Below are 9,579 nucleotides of genomic sequence, written 5' to 3'. Positions count from 1 at the left end.
TCACCGTGACAGCACATTTGGTTGCCAAATGGAATACTTTTTTAAGAGTTTAGTTGAAACAAATGGTCTATTCATTCTCTATTACTTCCTTTCTTGGGCATAACAAGTTTTTTGGAATCACACTACTACTAACTAGATTAGCCATCAACATGTCTATTAAATATTTTCAAATATAAAATATTAAAATTTAAATATTTACCAAGTTATGTTTTTAATGTTTTTTTTGGAATTAATATTTATATTAAATTAAAAAAATATACTTTTAATTAATCAAATATAGCATAACATTATATTTGTTTAATGTATCTATAAAATATATAAGATATTAATAATGTAAATAAAATATTATTTTTAACCTCAAGGTTAAAATGGTTATTTTTAGTCTATTCTTTACCTATTACGTGATATTATTTATCTAATCAAACAATGTTATACTATTACATGTCCATTTCATTTAATTAAAGAAATAACGTAATACCTATTATCTCTTTGTTTCATTCCCATTGCGTAGCTATTCCTTTCCTACCTTAAACCTCATATGCTATTCGTTATTCAAATGTGTACTCCTAGAATCCTAACCCAACATAAAGAATTGAAAACACTTGAATAAGGATTGATAAAGTACCAAACGGATTCAAATGGTAGTGAAGTGATTACCGTTTCTTTTGATATAATAACATTTAAGATAAAATTTATGTATTATATTTTTTAAGTCATTCAGTGAAGATATGGTTGATATATATATATTGCATTTTCAAAGACTTGAAAAATACTCAAAAACATATTTTAAATGTGTTTCATCCTTACCAAATATTTTTGAATCAATACCAAAGTGTTCTAAAGTGTTTAAAATGTTTTAAGGCACTTTAGTAGTCAAGTCTCAAAACATAAGACTATGAAAGTTTGAATGCAAAATTTTGCTTTCAAGGCTATATATCTAGAGACAAGGCCTGTCAATGGCTATATAACTGTTATTTTTCAACCAAATTTCAAGACATACGTTGTAGGGACAATTTTTAAGCCTGAATTCAATGCTTGTAACCACTAGAATTCATCCCCAACAGCCATAAACGTCCACAAACTCATTCCTTGATATAAATATAAGTCAAAGACACATCAAGATATAAGAGTTGAACATCCAAACATCGAAGTCAAGTGAAAAGCTTCAAATTCTTTATTCTTTCACTTTCTACTGTACTTATATCTAGGAGCTTATTATTAGATTTTTTATCACTCTCATTTTCATTTCTTGGGGAGCTTTTTTTTTTTTGTAAACACACACCTTATAGAGGTCCCTTTGTTTACTTTGTTTCATATCACTAATTATAGATTGAGATGGTTTTAATTGAGCCATAAAAAAAAAAGGTTCTAGTTTAGCCATAAAAGTTAGGAGGAAAAATTCTATCTAAACCTTAAGAAAAAGATATTGTTGTAAATGTTATACCTCCTCTTTAAAAGGTATCAAATTCTTGTAGTGAATTAAGAAATCCTTAGTGGTGAAAAATTAAGATAATGAAAGTAGGCCATTAGAGTTGAACCATTATAAATTCACTATGTCAAGCTATTCTCCATTGATATTTTCAAACTTAACAACTGTTAATGAGAAAATGCAAGAACTACTTCAGAAATATTGGACCGGTCACTAAACATAAAATCTTGAGAAGATTGTTTACAATCACTAAACAAAAAAAAGTATTTTGAATTATATTTTATGACTAAAGTTTCTTTAGAAAATTAATTAGAACTTAGGTTTTGATTAATGGAAGTTAATTCAACCAACATATTGAACACCCCTAGCAATAAAAGTTGTGTTGGTCTTGGAATTCCAATAAAATTATTTTAGAATTTGAAATTTCAAATTAAATAAGAACAATTGTAGAAGACTGCAGGATTATAATGATAATGAAAATTAAGTATTTAGGGTTTAACAGTCAAAATAAAATGAGAAATGATATTTATAAATAAAAGTTTCACATATCCATGTGCGCGTGAAAGTCTTTTATAATTTAATGCAAGTATTTGGGCTTGAGGCAATTAATTTGGTCAAATCAATTGATCAGGTTAAATAGATTGATTCAAGTAATTGTGAAGATTTCGACACTGATTATTGTCAAAATTTTTAGGTAAATTGTACTGGCAGTTACCTAATAATTTGTATTTTTTATAATTAAATTATGAAAAGTTATAAAATATTATTTAATTATTTGTGGTAGCTTTTAAAATTGGTATAATAGCAACTTTAACCCTCAACATTTATAAATTATGTCAATTTTATCTTGATTTTAAAAAAATAATCCTCAACATTTACACATTGTAGTTTAGTTTTTTTTTATATTTTTTTGTGACATTGAAGGTTAATTTTAAAAGAATGAGAAAAAGAAAAAATAGATTATCTTGAATTTTGGGTGTTTTTGTTTTTTTTGGTATATTTTTAATCAATTTTAGCTGATAAATTAATATTTTTTGGCTTTCTAGGTGAAAGAGTCATTAATAAAAGCAAAACTGAAAAAAAGAGAGAACAAATTGCATAATATGTAATTGTTGAAGGTTAGATTTTTTAGAATCAAGACTAAATTAACAAAATATATAAATGTTGAGGGTTAAAGCTGCTATTATTCCAATTTAAAAGCTACCACCATTTACTAAGTGACCAGAAGAGAAAAAAAAATAATAATTGAGTAACTATTTTATAACTTTTCGTTGTTGAATGATCAAAACAATTACTCATAATTGAGTGACAACTAGTGTAATTTACCCATGTTTTTAGATATAAACTATTTTTTTGAACTTCGAGAATAAATAAATTTCTTACAAAAATTAGAAGTCCACTAACTTTGTCTTTGAATGAGTTAAGGCTCATTTTTCATTGCCTTTGAGAAGTCAAAGGTACTTTTTCACTGCAGAAACAATGAAGAACAATTGACTTTTGGAGTCAAAATTGCGGTGGAAAGTTACTTTTCCACTTAGACACAAAAGTTGAGATTTAGGTGCTTTTGGTTTTTGAATTTGGAAGTAAAAATTATCAAAATATCCTTATCTATATTAACTATTTAAAAGTATATAAAAAATTATATTAATTTACAATTTATGTATCATTATATTAAATTATTTAAGTATCATTTGATTGGGTGCATCCCTCCTTAATTGGGAATTAGGGAGATGAACCTTATTCCAAAGGAGGTTTATCATATGTTTGGGGGATGAATCATCCACATTCATGTATATTATTAATTCAATTTACATTTATGGTGGATTTGTCTAAAAGCTATGAATGATATCTTTTGGGAACCCCATTGCTCTACTATAAATATGAGGCTTTTGGAAGGCTTTTGGTAGAGAGGGAGAAGCATCAAAACTCAATCACAAGTGAGTTCACAAAGAGAGAAAGATAGAGAGAGATCCACCATTATATGAGAAATGTAAACCATCCTAATTGGATGAGATATTGAATGAAATCCTACTCATATAATAGTATATGGCAAGTTATCACTGGACTAAAGTCTCGCAGTTTTTTCCATTTGGGTTTTTCACGTCAACAAAATTCGTGTGTGTTTTTGTTCTCTTTAATTTTCACCTATTATTGCCCATTTCAATTACACAAAGAGGGAAAGAAGTATTCTCTAACATACTCAATTCTTTTCAACACATTTATCATTATATTAAATTATTTAAATATAATTTAAAATTATATTTAAGTTTTTAAATTAGTTTATGTATCATTAATTTTACAAATAATTTATATTAATTACTTAAGTATTTAAAGTTTATACTTTATATATAATTGTATTAAATTATTTAAATATCATATAACTTATATAATTTTTAACTTTTCATTATCATGTCCAAAAATAACATTTTAACCTTCAACCACAATTCTTGACAGCAATGGAGAACGCTAAAACTTAACAAATTACATTTTTCACAATATTTTTTTACTATACTTTTCAAAATCACTTTTTTTTTCCAAAAAGTACTTCTAAGATACACTTTTCAACCGCAACAACAATGGGGAACTAGCCCTATGTGAGTTGATTTGATTTAATATATACAAAGAGCAGGGACTAAGCCAAAAATATTTACGAAAGAGGGCCTCAACATTCATATAAAGTAGACCCAAAAAATACTTCTGAAAAGCACTTTTCAACCTCAACAACAATGGAGAACGAACCCTATGTGAGTTGATTTGATTTAATGTATACAAGGAGAGAGACTATGTAATAGCCCGATTTTGGGCCTAGTCGGAACAGTAGTTTCGGGATCACTATTTCGAGGCCAGAGAAAATTATTTTAGTATTATTTTGTGTTATAATATAATTTTATAAGTGCATGTAAATTTTGGTAAGTTAATTTTAGCGATTTCTAGTCCAATTTCGAAAAAGGACTAAATCGCATAAAAGGTAAAAGTTGAGTTTTAATACCTAAAGGTGTAAAATTGCCTTGTATATTAAATTGGGGGTCTTTAAAGTGAAATTAGGCCATTGAAATTGTGATGGCCGGCCATGGGAGACAAAAAAAAATTGTTGAAAAGTCAAAATTAGGTGAAGTTGGTCACCAATTTTGACTATTTTTATTATTAACAAATTAAAAAGAAAAAGCTATCATTTTTCTCTTCTCCTCCACCAAAAATGGCAGAAAAGAAAGGGGTTTTGAAGCTCTGAAATATCAGCCACTTACATTCCTTGCTAGTAAGTGATTTTTAATGTCTTTCTTGATGATTTTTACATTTTTGGAACCCCTAAAGCATGATTTTTCATATGAGGGGTCTATTTTGCAAAATGATGAAGAGTCTAGGGTTTTACCATGAGAGTAAATGTGTTGTTTTCTGTGTTTTTATGGAAGATTATGAGTCCTAGTTGTCTAATAAACAACTTTAGTGAAAGAAATTGCATGAAAACACCTTAAAAAGGGCTAGATTGCTAAGTTGTAAAATGAGTTGTAAATGTGTGAAATAGTTGAAATTATGAGTTGCTATAGTTATGAAAATGGTTCATCTAGACTCAAGGAGTAAAGAAATGTGATAAAAATTATTTTACGAGCCTAGGGGTAATTTAGTAATTTTGGCAAAATATAGGGGCAAAATTGTAAAAATTGCTCAAGTGTGTCAATGGACTAATTTGATCAGTACATTGTTTTAATAAGTTGAATGTGATATTTTAGATGATGAAAATCGAGATTTGGACCTAGAACAGAAAGAAATCGATTAAGGGATAATTACGTCTTTTTTTTTCACCTTTGTGGTATCGAGATAAGTTCATATGTAAATATTGGTAACATAGTTATTATTTTAAATGTTTTGATGTTATTTAAATGATATGATAATTATTATGAGATATTATACTTGTGATAATTGTTTGATAATATGTCAAATTATATGATATACTTGGAAAATGTGAAATACTACCGAGTATTGGTATCGGCATTCCGTAGAAGATGGTTGAGACTCATGATTGGGAACAAGGTCCCATTGAATCTTAGGAATAGATTAGGATACAAGTGACATGTCACTGGAATATTTGGGCATCCGAGCTCGTTGAGTTGAGTCCGAGTTCATTTATGGATGCGAATGTTCGAACTCGTTGAGTTGAGTCCGAGTTCGTGAGATGTAACTAGGCATCCGAGCTCGTTGAGTTGAGTCCGAGTTCACTTATGGGTGGGTTACATGGTAGCTTGGCTACATATGTGGCACTTATGTGCAAACTTTCCATGTATCCAAATTATATTCCGATGTGTTCAATGGGTAAAATTCTACTCAAATGGAGGAATACTCGAGATGAAAGGGACGTATTGATAAATGTTGTGAAATGGATACTTTGAACAGGTATGTACTTAACCCTCGGATTGAAAACTCGACATAACAACAAAATGGTAAGATGGTAAATGAAAATGTGATATGAATGTCTCGGTGATGATTATACAAATGATGTTGTATTAATTTTGTGAACAATGATCATGAATGAGTAATTTAGCCTTGACAGATTTGAGTTACTGTAGTAGTGTAACTTTGAAAATACACTAAAAATAGTGGAAAATGAGTTAGAGGCAGAATAAAATATGGGATTAAATCTTAATGAGTCTATTTTCACATGAAAGAAACAGGGGAAGAAAAAGAATTCCATATTGTTTGATATTTGAATTCTTGTGAAACAGGGTCTGAATGAATTCGAGATCCCCTGTTATGACTTTATAAATTCACCAAAAATTGTAAAAAAATTATTAAGAGTCATACCTTACATGTATGGATTCCTTATTGAGTCTATTTTTAGGGGAAATAAACAGCATGGTCGTTGGAATTCTGTACAGGGAGAAATTCGGTTTATAGTGCACAGGGGTCAGAATGGTCATACCCTGAAACAGGGGAGAATTTAACTAATAAACTGTACTAATTGGCCCAACCAAAAATTCTAGAAAAAAATTAGTAAGTAGACATATGAGTCTGGTTTCAAGAGAAATAGACGAGAACATTATTCGAGTCTTGTACTATGAGATAATCGAACTTTAGTATAGAAGGGTCGGAACTGTCAGACAGTGAATCAAGGGTAACTTTGAGGAATAAACTGTACTATTTGGCTTAACCAAAAATTCTGGAAATTTTATGGAAGAAAGGAAAATAAGTCTAGTTTCAGGGAAAATTTATCGGAACTTAATTCGGAGTTCCGTAGCTCCAGATATAAATAATTTAGTGACCGTTGCTCAGAAAGACATCTTGTAGTGAACTTGAGAATATGTTGTAAACATTGATAAAACAAGTTAATGAGTTGCTTATTGTTTTCATATGAACTTACTAAGCGAAAGCTTACCCCCCCTCTTCTTTCCCATGTTTTCTAGAGTTTCCAGGTTAGCTCGGGTTGGAGGCCGTCAGAGATATTATCACACTGTCAAGCTAACGCTATTGGTGTAGTGATTTCAAGTACTTTGAGCCTATGACATGTATAGGAGTTTAAATATTAGATTATGTGATATGGCTTTAACCATATGTGTTGGCCTATTTTGATTATGGGGTTGTAAATCTATTTTAATTATGCATGCATGTGCTATGGTATTATGTGATGAGTTTATAATGATTATAGTATGAATGTGGTAAAGATGTGAGTAAAATCTATGATATCTATTGCATGTGAAATTGCCATAATCATGACATGTTAGGAATTTTTAAGTACTTAATTTTGCCATGTTGTATGTTATTGTATAAGTATGGGTGTATCTATTGTGAGTGTGACAAAATGGCTTGGAAAATAGCCTTGTATTTGTCCAGTTTTTTTGGACAAGGGTTTGGGACATGGGCGTGTCCCTAGCACACGGGCGTGTGCTCTATACCCACACGGGCGAATGAAGCCTTGATGCAAGAGATTTTCTAAGTTTTTCATGAGTTCTCGGTTGGGTCCCGAACCACTCCGGATGTATGTTTTGGGCCTCGTAAGCCCGTATATGGGACAGATTGTATGTGAAAATAAAAGTTTTTAATTATTTGAGATTTCATGGCCCTGTTTAGTATGGAAGTGTTAATAAAAGTCAGGTAGCACCTCGAACCCCGTCCCGGCGTCGGATGTGGGCGAGGGGTGTTACAGACTAAGCCAAAAATATTTATGAGAGGGGGCCACACTATTTATATAAAGTAGACATTTTTAAAGCAAGTTTGACTCATATGGACAGAACTTACTTTGAACAAGGTGTTTTTAAATTTGAGCTAGTTTTGATCATTTAAATTAACATTTCAAAAAGCAAAATAGGTTAAAAGTTCAATATGCATTAGATACCACAATTATTTAAGTTTTTTTATGAAATTAATATTTAAATACTACTTTTCATTTATATGCTGCAATTAGTTAACATTATTTTCTTACCAAATTAATATTTAGAAATTACTTTGTATTAGTTTACCAAATTAAACTAAAAATGTTACTAAATATTTTTAATCAAATTAAATTTTAGATACTACTTTATATTAGTTTACCAAATTAAACTAAAAGTGATACTAAATTTAATATGAACATCTATAAACTATATAAAAGAAACCAAGTTAAAAAATTTTAAAAAATTTTTTGGGGGCAAAACACAAATTGTCATATTTTTATACATTAATTATAGTATTAAAATGAAAATTTTAAAAAATTGAAGGGACTAAAGTGAATATTTTCAAAATTTAAGGGAGGCGGGCCCTACCAATCCCCTTCTGACAAGGAGGCAAATAGCTTCGCTAACTCTTATTCAACATTAGCGACTTCGACCTTCGAACCTGACCTTTTCTGTCCATGGTTGTAATGTATTTTCCAGATATTCTGGCTATATTTCAAAACAATTGTTATTTCATTTTATTTGACAAAAATAAAAAATTATTATTATTATCAATATTGAAACGTATAGTTAACATTTTATTTACAAATAATAATAAACACAAAAATATTAAAAAAATCATTTCATATCAAGAATAAATATATACATATGATTATTCAAATTCAGATGAATTTAAATAATATATTGTCTAGATTCATTCTTAACGTATTTCTTTTAGAAATTTTATATATTTTTAATTTTTTTATAAAAATTTGATTGTACAAATATCAAAATATATAAGATAAAATACTAATTCACAAAACCTTAAGGAATTAAAAGAAAATCATAACATAATAATATATAAATATTAAATAGTAACAATTAAAAAAGTTTTCTTAAATATTTCTATCAAAACTCTTATAATTCATCAAAATAAAAAAAAATTCAATCAATTAAAAAGACAAAAGAAGATGATGAAAACATGTTGCCACAAGAGATTTTCAAGTAAACCTCACAATTATTGAAGTAAAAATAAAGCAAATAACATATAAACAATATAAATTAGACTTACAAACGAATAATCTCTTAGTGTATAAAAAAAGGGTGAAGAATAAGAACAAGACATCCGAGCAAATATAAAGCAAAGTCGAAGTTTTTTTTTTCAATCTTTCATGTTAGTTTTATCTTTAATTTTTAGAATTTATGACTACCTTTTCTAAAAATTCATTTTTAAAGTTTGAACTTGTGATGTGCCTAAAACATAGGTAGGCTTAATCAAATTCCTATATTTTAAAAATTAAAAATTAACCAAGCAAATATGAAGCATATGACTATATATAAAATCATAATAAATAAAATATATATATTTTAAAAATTAAAAAAAATGAATATGCCTAAAATGGATATGTTTGGGCAAAATCTTAGACCATATTTTGGGTGGGACTAGGTTTGGACAAGTATAAAGTTGTTAATATCACGTTTAGGCTTAGCCCGAACTTGATCGGGTCCATGAACAATTCTAATTTATTATATATATATCAAAATGTGTGATAGTCTTTTATTATACAAAGTCTAGAATTATTTATAACCCCCTCTCAATCTATAAATAGGAAGAGGACAAGCATATTTTAACACGTTTAAATTCACGTATTCTTGCACTGATAATAATGTCGATGCTAAGTGAACTAATACTCGATAAATTTTAAATTTAAGTAGTAATTAAATAAAAGAAAATTTAAGTAGGAAGTAAATGATAAAGAAAAAAAAAAAGACGTATTCTGCTTTACGTAAAGTGTTACTGGTATAACA

Source organism: Gossypium hirsutum, chromosome A03 (genome assembly GCF_007990345.1).
Source record: "Gossypium hirsutum isolate 1008001.06 chromosome A03, Gossypium_hirsutum_v2.1, whole genome shotgun sequence".
NCBI lineage: Eukaryota > Viridiplantae > Streptophyta > Magnoliopsida > Malvales > Malvaceae > Gossypium > Gossypium hirsutum.
This window is presented reverse-complemented; position numbering follows the sequence as displayed.